This window comes from Haliotis cracherodii, unplaced genomic scaffold (assembly GCF_022045235.1).
Source record: "Haliotis cracherodii isolate W230 unplaced genomic scaffold, xgHalCrac1.p SCAF_7, whole genome shotgun sequence".
Taxonomy (NCBI): domain Eukaryota; kingdom Metazoa; phylum Mollusca; class Gastropoda; order Lepetellida; family Haliotidae; genus Haliotis; species Haliotis cracherodii.
Genome location: NW_027266330.1, coordinates 15483490 through 15497306, shown reverse-complemented (window position 1 = coordinate 15497306; position 13817 = coordinate 15483490). Strand labels below are relative to the sequence as shown.

The 13817-nt window shown below is 37.7% G+C and overlaps 1 pseudogene; it reads left to right on the top strand.

The window, feature by feature from the left end:
* Positions 1–13817, top strand: part of LOC139448537 (DNA-directed RNA polymerase II subunit RPB1-like) — a 46324-nt pseudogene that overhangs the window by 23849 nt on the left and 8658 nt on the right.

Here is a 13817-nt window from a genome sequence, read left to right as displayed (position 1 = left end):
CTATATAAGAGCAATAATCTTGGACGCGACGTTAAACCCCATTTCACCTCACCTCACCTCATACTTTCACGTACAAGAGCAATGGTTGAAGTTATGATAACGCTGATGTTATCTTGTCTTTTCTTTTTAGTGTAACCACTCCCTACAATGTTGGTTTTGATGGTGATGAGATGAACCTTCACTTAGCACAGTCATTTGAAACCCAGGTTGAGATTCATAACCTGGCTGCTGTCCCTCGTATGATAATCACCCCCCAGGCCAACAGGCCTGTTATGGGTATTGTGCAGGACACGCTGTGTGCTGTCAGGAAAATGACAAAGAGAGATGTCTTTTTAGACAGAGTAAGGGTCATTTCTTTAACCTACTCTAAACTGTTTATGATGGTATAGAAAGATTATGACTACACATTCATTGGGTATTTAGTAAATAATCCTTGATGGAGCTTTGAAGTTGAAGAGAAACGTTGTTTGGTTATGTGTTTGCTATTGCTGATCATGCCATCACATATTGGTATCATGTTTTACCAGGGTGACGTGATGAAACTGCTGATGTTCATGCCGACATGGGACGGCCGACTGCCGATTCCAGCCATCCTCAAACCCAGGCCCTTATGGACAGGGAAGCAAATCTTCTCCATCGTCATCCCTGGCCGAGTGAATGTGACGAGGACTCACAGCACACATCCGGATGATGAAGACAAAGGGCCGTACAAGTGGATATCTCCCGGAGACACAAAGGTATTGACTGACTGGGTCAACTGCACCCTGAAAATGGAGGAAGAAAATTGTCACTTTTGGTTACAGCTTTCAATGGCAGTTCATTAGCCTAAAATGTTGTTAGTCATTGAACAAGAATTATGAAGGTGTATTCCTAGGTTCATGGTACCCCATGGTGCAATAATGCTCAGATATTGATACAATTAGCGCAATATTGTACTCAATCTCACTGTTGCTGTGGAATTTGATATGAATGATGACCTTTGGCCTCCAGTCATGGGAAAACAATTTCATGATCTTGCCAACACTCTTTATTTCTGAAAGACATGTGACATGTCTTTGATGAGATTCAAAGTTATTGAAATTGTTTGTTCCACAGGTCTTGATAGAAGACGGTGAGTTGATCTGTGGAATCTTGTGTAAGAAGACTCTTGGTGCCACATCTGGAGCTCTCCTGCATATTGTCTTCATGGAACTTGGCTTTGACACAGCAGGAAAACTGTATGGTAACATTCAGACATGTGTCAACAACTGGCTGCTTATTGAGGGGCACAGCATAGGAATTGGAGACACCATTGCTGACCCAGAGACATACATAGAAATTCAGGAGACCATCCGTAAAGCCAAAACGGAGGTGATAGAGGTCATTGAAAAAGCCCACAACGACGAGTTGAAGCCTTCGCCTGGTAACACACTTAGGCAGACTTTCGAGAATCAGGTATGAAACAGATCACCGTCTGTCTGTCTGTCTGTCTGTCCGTCCATCCATCCGTATTATGTTGTACAATATTGCACTGCTAGTGTTATGTTGTACATCATTGCACAGCTTGTATTATGTTGTACATCATTACACTGCTTGTATTATGTTGTACATCATTGCACAGCTTATATTATGTTGTACATCATTGCACTGCTTGTATTATGTTGTTAATCATTGCCCTGCTTGTATTATTGCTAGTATTATGTTGTACATCATTGCACTGCTAGTATTATATTGTACATCACTGCACTGCAATTCGTGACTATGTCTTACACTTCCTGTTTGGGTTGTATTCTGGAAATAAGGTGCCCGAGGGCTAAAGTGTATTGTTTTGAGGAGGATGCCTTTGGGTGTGGCTTTGGCAAATTATTATTGTTATTAGTATTATAACACAATACTTTTTAGAAAGTGAGGTGAGGTGAAATTGGGTTTAACGTCGCGTCCAAGATTATTGCACTTATATAGCTACGTGCATGCACGTGTATGTGTGTGTGTGGCTGCTTGTACTAGTCCGGACGGATGCCGATTTATAGTGCTAGCTCACTGAGATACCATGCCACAGTTTAACATGAATACTCCACTCAGACACAGTATATTGACTCCGAGCTGACCAGTCCTTGTTTTAGCCCCTTAATGCCGAGCGCCAGACAGGGTAAAAACAAGTACAATCTTTAAACGTCTTTTTGTATGACGTGCCCGGGGATCGAACCCTATACCTTACGCACTCCGGGCGGACGCTCTACCACAAGACCACGGAGGCGGTCTTTTAGAAAGTTGTCAAATGTAACAAATGTTATAATTGGGATAAGTCTTCCTTTGTAAAGTACAGACCCGTGAAGATCCGGGGTAGAATAGGTCTTTAGCAACCCATGCTTGCTGTAAAAGGCGAATTTGCTTGTATTAAGAGGCAACTAACAGGATCGCGTGTGAAGGGTGACTATTCTTGTCTTAAGAGGCAACTTATGGGATCGGGGGTTCAGGCTTTCTGACTTGGTTGATGCATGTCATCGTATAGCAATTGCGTGGATCAGTGCTCATGATATCAATCACTGGATTGTCTGGTCCAGACTCGATTATTTACAGACCAACGTCATATAGCTTGAATATTGCTGAGTGCGGCGCTAAATAACAAACAAATAAAAAAAATATTTTGCGCTTTGAGCATGCTTTAGGTTGTGGATTTGGTGCATTATTATTATTATTATTATTATTATTATTATTATTATTATTATTATATGATGATTATGATTATTGTTATTATCATTGACGGACGTATTATGTTCTGTCATACTTCAGGTCAACAGAATCCTGAACAATACTCGCGACAAGACAGGTAGTAAGGCCCAGAAGTCCCTATCTGAATATAACAACTTCAAGGCTATGGTGGTGGCTGGATCCAAAGGATCGAAAATCAACATCTGTCAGGTACACATGGAGAACAGGCAGTTTCCTTATACTCAAAATGGTGATGTATCTGATGACCTCTAGTATTTAAATATGGTTGCATTTCTTCTTTACAATCTGCTGGGTTCATAGTTGGAATGAAGGGGGTCGGAGGTTGAGAAGAAACAACTGTTTGGCCTGCTTGTGTTCTGAATGAGGTAATAACAACCTGATAGATGATAGTGTCAGTGATCCATTTATACGAGCTGAGAAAACGAATGTCGTGTAATACTGATTTTATACTTTCTGTTTATTCTGTAGATATATGAAGATTTCCCCTTTCAAGGTCTTACAAACTATCCTGAAATCCTGAAAGTATTTGCAGAAATAGTTATGATAATAGTTGTATTTGTTAAGTCCTCATGGACTTACTTTATTTTTCTTCAGGTTATTGCCTGTGTGGGACAGCAGAATGTGGAGGGTAAACGTATTCCATTCGGTTTCAAACATCGGACACTGCCTCACTTCACCAAAGATGACTATGGTCCCGAGTCTCGAGGCTTTGTTGAGAACTCATTTCTTACCGGTCTCACTCCTTCAGAATTCTTCTTCCACGCCGTGGGGGGACGAGATGGTCTCGTTGAAAGAGCTGTAAAAACTGCAGAAACTGGTGGGTGATCAGGCAGTTGTGTTCAGTAGTAAGGATGTGAAGTCTGGAGGTCCTTGTGGTGTCACCATCTTCCCGAGGCAAGAGAATTAACTGACTTTAAAAATCCAGTTTCCACCCTTGCTGAACTAGGCTGGAATTACTGGACTCTATCGTAGTGCCACCAGTGGCTATTACCAGTTATGTCCCTTCTAAGCCTCTCCTATGGACCAATCAGATTCCGCTTCTCGTATCACTTGTGTTTGCTTCACACAAAATGTTGGGGCCCAGTCAGGACGATCTGATCGAAAATTAAGATCTATATTGTGATAAAACGGGTCATACATCGCGCAGTGCATCAAATCACGTGAGCACCTTGATTAAAAACATGAAAAGATTTGGAAAATATCTGCTGACAACGAGTTGGCGATGCACATGCTTTGCAAATCCTGCAATTGACCGAAATCTGCACAACAGTTTATAAACCGGATTTCGATTTCATTGCGCGATTTTTATTGGACTATGCATAGACTCGTTAGCCCATCCAAAATGTAGCTCCGTAATATAGTAGCCTAGTTCGGCAAGGGTGGAAACTGGACTTTTAAAGTCAGTTAACTCACTTTTGGGAAGATGGGTGCCACTGATGTTAATATTACTCAGACTTGCCATCATTGGATTAAAATACAAAAGCCTCTCCCTTAATATCTAACACTGCTAATGTGATAGTGATGAACTATTTACAATAGCAGCATCAGCAGCAGATGCCTCTATTACATTACTGACATTTAAACAACAAATTGGTAAAGGTTGAAATGAAATATTGTGCACTCAATGATGATAATCTTGATCAGAGATCCTATGATGAATCAACTGAATCACTCTAATTTTTTTCTCTGAGAGTGCAGTGACATTTATTCTGTGAGACAGACATGGTAAAACATAAGCTTTATGCAGCTGTTTCCGTAGGACAATATACTATCATTCTGAGTGGAACCATAGCTGGATGTGTAAACACCACTGTTTTGATTTCCTTGGGGAATTAGCGACTATGTTCTCTTCGGTTCTGGTTATTGCAGAGTTGTCCCTTAAGACAAATCAAAGTGCAGAGTTGTGTCCCTTAGACAAATCACTGTACCGAGTTGTGTCCCTTAGACAAATCACTGTGCCGAGTTGTGTCCCTTAGACAAATTACTGTGCCAAGTTGTGTCCCTTAGACAAATCACTGTGCCGAGTTGTGTCCATTAGACAAATCACTGTGCCAAGTTTTGTCCCTTAGGCAAATCACTGTGCAGAGTTGTGTCCCTTAGATAAATCACTGTGCCGAGTTGTGTCCCTTAGACAAATTACTGTGCCAAGTTGTGTCCCTTAGACAAATCACTGTGCCGAGTTGTGTCCATTAGAAAAATCACTGTGCCAAGTTTTTCCCTTAGGCAAATCAATGTGCAGAGTTGTGTCCCTTAGACAAATTAGTGTGCAGAGTTGTGTCCCTTAGGCGTGCCAGAAACCTTGGATCATTGGTTTGCATCCCAAATTTACCCTGATTATGTAACTTGACATTTGTAAACGTCTAGAACCTGTATTTCTCCGAACAGTGTGCGAGCTCAGCCTATGTTACCGCTTATAGATGAAAACCAAGCCTCGCTTTCACACAGGTTGTAAATAGATTCAATGCTAAAATTCCCATAGTGATGTCACAACCCCTGTCACGGGAAGTGAAAAATCCTGGGCTCTACACCTACCTCATATAAACCTTTTATTACAAATCCTATATGAACATGTAATGTTTTCATATATTTCCCATTTCCACATGTGTCAATTTATCAAAATACTACCCAAATATAACCCATCCATGCACTGTAGAGGCTGTGAGAACATGTTTATTGAAGTCACATGACCTCAAAATATTCTCTCACAGGGTAGAAGTCATTCACAAAACTATGGGTTCCATCTATCCTAAAGGAAGGAGATGCCAATTCCTATGTTTCCTGCAATCACTGATCACTAAGCTTACTATATTCAACTTAAAATAGGAGGAGCTACAACTGTAAACATGTTTTTAATTGGATGAAAGACAGTCCCCAGTTTCCCTCTCAAAGTTACCAAGAAGTCCCACACAGAGCGGCCAGAAACATAAATACATGGGCACCTTACAGATAGCATCACATTCTAATGATAGATATGTTACTTTAGGGCAGTTTTACACCCGTTTGTTTAAATTTGTGTTGACTGATATGTCATTGAGGGTCTAATTTGTGTGTCAGGGGTCTAAACTGATGGTTTACAGGTTGTGGTGTTTGACATTTGGTTCTTTCTGTCTTAAGCTGTCTGGACATAGTTTGTGAGTGTTATCACACTGAACAGACATTTGCGCTTAAATAAATCAGAACTTAAATATCAAATATGTATTGGTTTGTTAGTTTTAATTAGGAAAAGTAACCCTTCACAGCACTGGAAGTAGTCAAGATTTTAGTCACGTGACCTCTATCAGTAAAATGATTGCCTAAAACCCATCGTCTGCTGTAGCAGTATTCTACTGTTTCTGTTGTGGTGGACGATTACTTTTGGATTATACATTGGTTATTGCATTTTTATGCTCAGTCATGGCTAAATCATGTGTTTCAACTGTTATTTTCTTGGCACTCACTTGGGATACTAGTCTCTTACTAACTATTTATCATGATGCGACTTCCAACTGACACCACTGAAGATTTGTCAAGAAAGGTATGAACATATTGGAATTCTGACGCCTCTAAAACTAATGAATTTTCAAGTGGAAAATATCAAGAGTACATTTTTACAAATAAGGCTTGTGTATGCATTAATATTATGTAGAACTTGTAAACGCTCGCAGAATTTTGCATCTTGTGAATGTGTGTGCATTTATGCCATCCAAAAAGTCAGAAAGGAAATAGAAACAAAAGCTGGAATGATGGCATTCCTCCTGAGAAGAAATGTAAGACATCATATAATTATGGTAGCCCATGTAGTCCCTGCCAGGTATGCATACAGTTGGGAACATTTTATCAAAGATGGTCCTCATCATGAAATGAATAAACCTTATCACCCAGGTGAAAAGCATGAATATTCAGTGAATATATTTCGTAACATGGAAAACTAATAAAAGTAAAAAAACACAGTTGTTTTAGTAGAAACCTGTTTATCCAGCTGACAGAAACTAGAGAGTGAATATCTCATCTGCTAGCAAATTGTATTTACTGTTTGTAGGTCGCATTTGAGAACGAGGCTTGGTTTTTACGGGAAAAGATATCAATTACAAAATTGAGGCTAAGCTCGCACACTGAAAATGCCTCATTATCATTGAAATACTGTTCAAAGCAGTGTAAAACCAATCTAACTCACTCAGTTTACTGCTGGACAGTGCCTCACGTACATAATCACTTTTCAGGTTACATCAAGCGTCGGTTGATCAAGGCTATGGAGAGTGTGATGGTCAAGTATGATGGCACAGTACGCAACCAGGTCGAACAGCTCGTCCAGTTTAGATATGGAGAGGACGGTCTGGACGCCACACATGTCGAGTTCCAGAGTATGCCTCCACTCAACCAATCAAACAGAGCTTTTGAGAAGAAGTTTAAGTTCGAACCAACAAATGAAAGGTATTTTAAGATTAACCTTATTTTGGCTTCCTTAAGCCATCTCTAGGCTTGGATTGTGGTACATAAGGTGACGTTTAATATTGTATTTCAGCAAAATTACAACAAATATGTTCCTTTGAGATTATCTGGGAACTTTAATAGATATTATTACGTTCTTACAGAGAAGACACTTCTGTAGACAAAAATAAGGATGATCCATATGAAATTTGAAATATGTTTTTTTGAATTTGTAGGGATTTGAGGAAGTGTTTGTCAGAGGAGGTGATCAAGGATGTGATCGGTGACCCAGCTGTCATTTCTGAGCTGGAATGTGAGTTTGAACAGTTGAGGGAAGACAGGAACGCCCTGAGACAGATTTTCCCCACCGGGGATGGAAAGATTGTGTTGCCGTGCAACCTGATGAGAATGATAACAAATGCTCAGAAAATCTTCCGAATCAACACAAGAAAACCAGCAGATCTACACCCGATCAAAGTTGTAGAAGGTAAGTCATGTGACTGAATGACGATGTCATGGCAACACCAAGGTCATCTATTGCAAAATCTCTGGAGATCTTTGACAAAATAGCACTCCCGTATTCACTGTCTAAACTACCTTGAAAGGGAGACACAATGGCTATCTGTATTGGCTGAAGTAACTTGCTATCCTGTTACATTGCAAATTACCAATGTCTCTAAAATAGTATCATTTTTCACAATCATGATGTACTGTTTGAGTTTCAGTGCACGGTTGAGGTGTTAGCTTTGCAGCATTTCTAAAGGGATGTTTGTTTCCTCGTCTTCTGTCAGGTGTGCGAGAGCTGTGCCGTCGACTGATCGTGGTGGCCGGAGAGGACAGATTGAGTGTCCAGGCTAACGCCAATGCCACCATTCTCATGAAGATTTTAGTAAGAGCCACACTTTGCGCCAAACGTGTTGCCAACGAGTTCAGACTGTCTGCAGAAGCATTTGAATGGATCATCGGTGAAATTGAGACAAAATTCTTACAAGCTCAGGTATGTTATAGAATGATTCCTGCAATTTGTTTCTCAGCGCTGATTGTTGGAGTGGTGGTTTGTGTGCTACAACAGGAGGTGGGGAAAACGTGTAGTCCATCAATATATATATTCCCCCACCACGAAGTGGGAGGGGAATATTATAGGAGTCTCTCCGTCTGTTTTGTTTCCGGAGCATTACTCAAGGACCGTTCAATATTTCTTGATCTAACTTTTCACAGATATCAGTCCAGCCATGAACTGGTGCTTGTGACTAAGGAATTTGTGAAAGTTATATTTTTCCTAATATCCATGACACCAAATTGGACTTGGGCACCTGGTGGTTTCTGTGATAAGTGGCTTGAGTCAGTGGTATATTTTATTGCATGCAAATAAAATATACCACTATTGGGGAATATGAGTAATTCATGCTTGTTTCACTTGTCGGAGGTCCATCCGTATTGTATCCCCGAGGTTTTTGAAACTGTTTTGCAAAGTTATTTTAGTCCCTATTTCCTAGTGCGTTGAAGTTTTGTCGTTGGTGACTACACAGTGTATGTTTCCAGTGATGACAATTTTGGACATGCCCTTTTTTATAATGTGTCAGACACGCTAATAAGTTTCTACGGACTAATCCTGAATTAGTTATTTTTGTTCGCGATTTGTCTCCATATTTTGCGATAGTGCATTTAAGAAATGGTGCAGCTGATTTTGAAATGTTTGTTTGGTTGTCACTCCCTCGCATGATCATCTTACCAAGTGAGGTTATTGGAAGCATCTTCAGGGTTTGTAAGGATCAGTATTTTTTTTCCAAAAATGTAGTTATGAATCATAATCAATTTGTTCAAATTGACCTGTTGACTCCCTCTGTAGAGATCTGTTTGTGGCATTTGCTAACATTTGTGTGATGTTTGTAGGCCCATGCAGGTGAGATGGTAGGAGCCCTGGCCGCACAGTCTCTGGGAGAACCTACCGCACAGATGACACTGAACGCTTTCCATTATGCTGGTGTGTTTGCTAAAAGCTTAACCCTGGGTGTACCTCGTCTGAAGGAAATCATCAACATCTCCAAGAAGCCCAAGGCTCCTTCCATGACTGTGCACCTCCTGGACCAGGCAGCAAGGGATGCAGAGAAGGCCAAGGTGAGTGACAAGACCAATAGATGCAATCGCTGTACAGCACCATGAAAGTCCTGTGGATCCTTGGTCGGGCTTGGATGATACATTTTGTGGAGTGAGGTCATGATACATGTGTTATCATGACACAGAAATTTAACACAAGCCGATGCTGAAAGATTTGTTTAATTTTAGGGAAAATATTTCTATCCTATGGAAGTGTATTAGTGCCACAGTCTAAAATAGAATAGACTTAAATCTACGTATATGGTACTTTGATATTTACATGTATCAAAGTATCATTTTAATAGTTGTCAGTATCATCTACGTATATCAAAGCATCATCTACGAATATTAAAGTAGCATCTATGTAGATGTAAGTATCATCTACGTATATCAAAGTATCATCTAAATATCTGAAAGTATCATCTACGTATATCGTTTACGTAGATGTCAGCATCACCTATGTATATCAAATTATCATCTACATATATGTTAGTATCATCTACATACTTCAAAGGATCATCTACGAATATGTAAGGATCATCTACGTATATTTAAGTATCATCTACGAATATCAAAGTATAATCTATGTATATGTAAGAATAATCTAAGTAAATTAATGTATCGTCTACGTATATCAATGTATCATCTACGTATATGTTAGTATCATCTACATACTTCAAAGGATCATCTTCGAATATGTAAGGATCATCTACGTATATTTAAGTATCATCTACGAATATCAAAGTATAATCTACGTAAACTTAAGTATAATCTAAGTATATTAATGTATCATCTACGTATATCAATGTATCATCTACATACATCAAAGTATCATCTATGTATATCAACGTATAATCTACGTGAATGTCAGTATAATCTAAGTATATTAATGCATCATCTACGTATATCAATGTATCATCTACATACATCAAAGTATCATCTAAGTATATCAACGTATAATCTACATATATGTAAGTATAATCTAAGTATATTAATGTATCATCTACATATATCAATGTATCATCTACGTATATGTAAGTATCATCTACATACATCAAAGTATCATCTAAGTATATCAACATATAATATACATATATGTAAGTATAATCTAAGTATATTAATGTATCATCTACGTATATCAATGTATCATCTACATATATGTAGGTATCATCTACATACATCAAAGTATCATCTACGTATATCAACGTATAATCTACATATATGTATGTATAATCTAAGTAAATTAATGTATCATCTACGTATATCAATGTATCATCTACGTATATCAATGTATCATCTACATACATCAAAGTATCATCTAAGTATATCAACATATAATCTACATATATGTAAGTATAATCTAAGTATATCAATGTATCATCTACGTATATCAATGTATCATCTACGTATATGTAAGTATCATCTAAGTATATCAACGTATAATCTACATATATCAAATTATCATCTACATATATGTTAGTATCATCTACATACTTCAAAGGATCATCTTCGAATATGTAAGGATCATCTACGTATATTTAAGTATCATCTACGAATATCAAAGTATAATCTACGTAAATTTAAGTATAATCTAAGTATATTAATGTATCATCTACGTATATCAATGTATCATCTACATACATCAAAGTATCATCTAAGTATATCAACGTATAATCTACATATATGTAAGTATAATCTAAGTATATTAATGTATCATCTACATATATCAATGTATCATCTACGTATATGTAAGTATCATCTACATACATCAAAGTATCATCTACGTATATGTAAGTATCATCTACATACATCTAAGTATCATCTAAGTATATCAACGTATAATCTTCATATATGTAAGTATAATCTAAGTATATTACTGTATCATCTACGTATATCAATGTATCATCTACATATATGTAGGTATCATCTACATACATCAAAGTATCATCTACGTATATCAACGTATAATCTACATATATGTAAGTATAATCTAAGTGTATTAATGTATCATCTACGTATATCAATGTATCATCTACATATATGTAAGTATCATCTACATACATCAAAGTATCATCTAAGTATATCAACATATAATCTACATATATGTAAGTATAATCTAAGTATATTAATGTATCATCTACGTATATCAATGTATCATCAATGTATATGTTAGTATCATCTATATACTTCACAGTATTATTTACGTATTTGTTAGTATAATCTAAGTGTATTAATGTACCATCTACGTATATCAATGTATCATCTACATATATGTAAGTATCATCTACATACATCAAAGTATCATCTACATATCATCTACGTATATCAAAGTATCATCTACGTATATCAATGTATCATCTAAGTATATTTAAGTATCATTTATGACATGTAAGTATAATCTACGTATATCAATGTATCATCTAAGTATATTTAAGTATCATTTATGACATGTAAGTATAATATACGTATATCAAAGTATCATCCATGTATATCTAAGTATCATCTACGTATATCAATGTGTCATCTAAGTATATTTAAGTATCATTTATGACATGTAAATATAATCTACTTATATGTAGGTATCATCTACGTATATCAAAGGATCATCTACGTATTATCTACGTATATCAAAGTATCATCTATGTATATCAAAGTATCATCTATGTATCATCTACATATATCAAGTATCATCTACGTATATCAAAGTATCATCTACGTATATCAAAGTATCATCTACATATCATCTACGTATATCAAAGTATCATCTTCGTATATCAAAGTATCATCTACGTATATCAAAGTATCATCTACGTATAACAATGTATCATCTAAGTATATCAATGTATCATCTACATATATATAAGTATCATCTACATACATCAAAGTATCATCTACGTATATCAAAGTATCATCTACGTATCATCTACGTATATCAAGTATCATCTACGTATATAAAAGTATCATCTACGTATATCAATCTAAGTATTTACGACATGTAAGTATAATCTACGTATATGTAGGTATCATCTACGTATATCAAAGTATCATCTGCGTAGATGATATTTTTTTAGACTATGGCACTAATATGCTTCCATTTTCTGTGCAGTACGTCATGGAGTGAGGTCATGATGCGTATCTTATCATGACACAAAAAAATAACACCAGCTGATGCTGAAAGATTAAAGTTAAATTTAACTAAAAAATATTTTGATCCAGAATCCACATTTTCTATTTTAATGAGTGATTGTTGCTGCTCTCCAGGATGTACTGTGTCGACTTGAGCACACCACGTTGAGGAAGGTGACAGCTAACACAGCCATCTACTACGACCCCGACCCCATGAACACTGTGATTGTGGAGGACCAGGAATGGGTCAGTGTGTATTACGAGATGCCCGACTTTGACGCGTCCAGGATTTCAGCCTGGCTGCTCCGCATTGAGTTGGACAGGAAGCGTATTAGGGACAGGAAACTCACCGTGGAACAGATCTCGGAGAAAATCACTGCAGGTGTGTTGGCTTGCTTTATTAACATGAGACCAGTGCATCCCATTTCTAGTGTAACTTGGGAACATGTAAGTGGCACCCCATTGCTAGTTGTAATAGGTGATTAAATTGGGAACCCATGAGTATCCGGATTAGAATCGGCCCCTAGCAACCAATGCTGGTCGTAAGACGTGACTAAATGGATCAGGTGGTCAGGCTTGCTGACTTGGTTGCTGGTCTGTCAACTTACCCTGGCGGAATGGCTGGTATAGCTGGAACATTGCTGAGTTCAACACACACATTAACATGGACGCGCCTGATGTAACTCCATGTTGAAGTGCCGTATTGTGATTTCAAGGTCTCAATGATGAAGCTTAATATTGCTAACTTTGGTGAAGAATTTTCACTCATCCATATTGTTAACATACTGTTATATCCTGATGTGATTGTATGAGCAATGAAGTGTCCTGATGTGACTGTATGACCAATGCTGTGTCCTGATGTGACTGTATGAGCAATGCTGTGTCCTGATGTGACTGTATGAGCAATGCTATGTCCTGATGTGACAGTATGAGTAATGCTGTGTGCTGATGTGATTGTATGAGCAATGCTGTGTGCTGATGTGACAGTATGAGTAATGCTGTGTGCTGATGTGACAGTATGAGCAATGTTGTGTGCTGATGTGATTGTATGAGCAATGCTGTGTGCTGATGTGACAGTATGAGCAATGCTGTGTGCTGATGTGACAGTATGAGCAATGCTGTGTGCTGATGTGACTGTATGAGCAATGCTATGTCCTGAAGTAACATAAAGTAGCAATAATTTGAATTCCCATTTTCCAGGTTTTGGAGATGATGTCAACTGCATCTTCAATGATGATAATGCCGAAAAACTGGTTCTGAGAGTCCGAATCATGAACTCCGATGAAAGCAAAAATGAGGTATGAGGAAGAAACTTTATTTCATCATCTTCTGTTGACTGGTTACATATTTGTAAATCTGCTCTCTGCTACATTTGAGGCTAATTACATTCATCTCCTTACCAGTGAAGTGTTTTTAAACTCCGACCAGATAATGGATGTATATCTGGAAGAAATGTCCTGATATTGTGCACTCCA